The sequence below is a fragment of the Bison bison genome, unplaced genomic scaffold (assembly GCF_000754665.1).
Source record: "Bison bison bison isolate TAMUID 2011002044 unplaced genomic scaffold, Bison_UMD1.0 scf7180017864079, whole genome shotgun sequence".
NCBI classification, from domain to species: Eukaryota; Metazoa; Chordata; class Mammalia; order Artiodactyla; family Bovidae; genus Bison; species Bison bison.
Genome location: NW_011494651.1, coordinates 653,611 through 654,503, shown reverse-complemented (window position 1 = coordinate 654,503; position 893 = coordinate 653,611). Strand labels below are relative to the sequence as shown.

Sequence of the window (893 nt, the reverse complement as noted above, 5' to 3'; positions counted from 1 at the left end):
AGACCACAGACGGTGGAGCATCTGGCAGGGCGTGTGCAGTGGTGGGGGCAGCTCACATCCACAGCCCCCCTGGACAGCCTGCGCCCCTCTCTTCTCTCCTCCCACTTTCCTTTTGGTGGAAATTATGTTTTTGAATAGGGCTCCTGAGCAAACACGGTGGGAAATCCCACTAAACAAATCGTCTCTTTTTCCGGATTCCCCCAGCCTCGCTCTTTAAACAAAGCTGGTGGGGTGGGGGTGGGACTTCCCACGGCCCCTGCTAGTCTGGGAAGGGCTCGCTGGGGGAGGGTCGTCTCAGGAATGCCAGGCAGCTGCTGCTGCTGCACCCCTGCTGACAGCTGGGAGGGCAGGGGCCCTCCCCCCGCGCTCAAGGGAAAGCCGGCCGCCCCGACTCCCGACCGAAGGGACCTAAACGCAGAAACAGGAAGCAGAGCAACCCATCGACTGCGCCCGCAAAGCTCATCTGCGAAATGGGATAAATACTTCCTGCTCTATTTACCTCCCAGGTTGCCAACAGCAGGGGCGAGGGGCGAAGACGTGGGAAGACCCCGGGAGGAAGGCAGGCTTGCGGGATCCAGGCCCACCCCGTCACCCACCAGCTGCGGGGTGGGGTAGGGGTGCCCCTGGCGCCAGCCCCGGGCCCGCGGTCTCGTCCCTCCGTTCTAGAAACACGTCGCACTAAACTTCCCTCCCCGCCCGCGTAACTCCGGCGGAGCGAGTTCTCCGCAACCCGGGAGGCGCAGAGCTGCCCCCGGGCACATTTTCCTCGCCCCAGGCGCCCCCCGCCCCCGGCTCTGGGGACCCGCGGGGGCCGGGCGGGAGGGCGCGGCCTTACCTGTCCCAGGTGGCGTTGGCGCAGGCCCGGCGCTGCTGCGTGCCCCGCTCGTCCGCGG

The 893-nt window shown here is 66.3% G+C and overlaps 1 protein-coding gene across 1 annotated transcript in view; it reads right to left on the bottom strand.

Moving 5' to 3' along the window:
• Positions 1-887, bottom strand: part of PRR5 (proline rich 5 (renal)) — a 27,022-nt gene extending 26,135 nt beyond the window's left edge. The window contains exon 1 of the mRNA XM_010837598.1: positions 836-887. The gene's annotated coding sequence lies outside the window, so the exon portion shown is untranslated. The remainder of the gene's footprint in view (positions 1-835) is intronic.
• Positions 888-893: the final 6 nt, after the last annotated feature.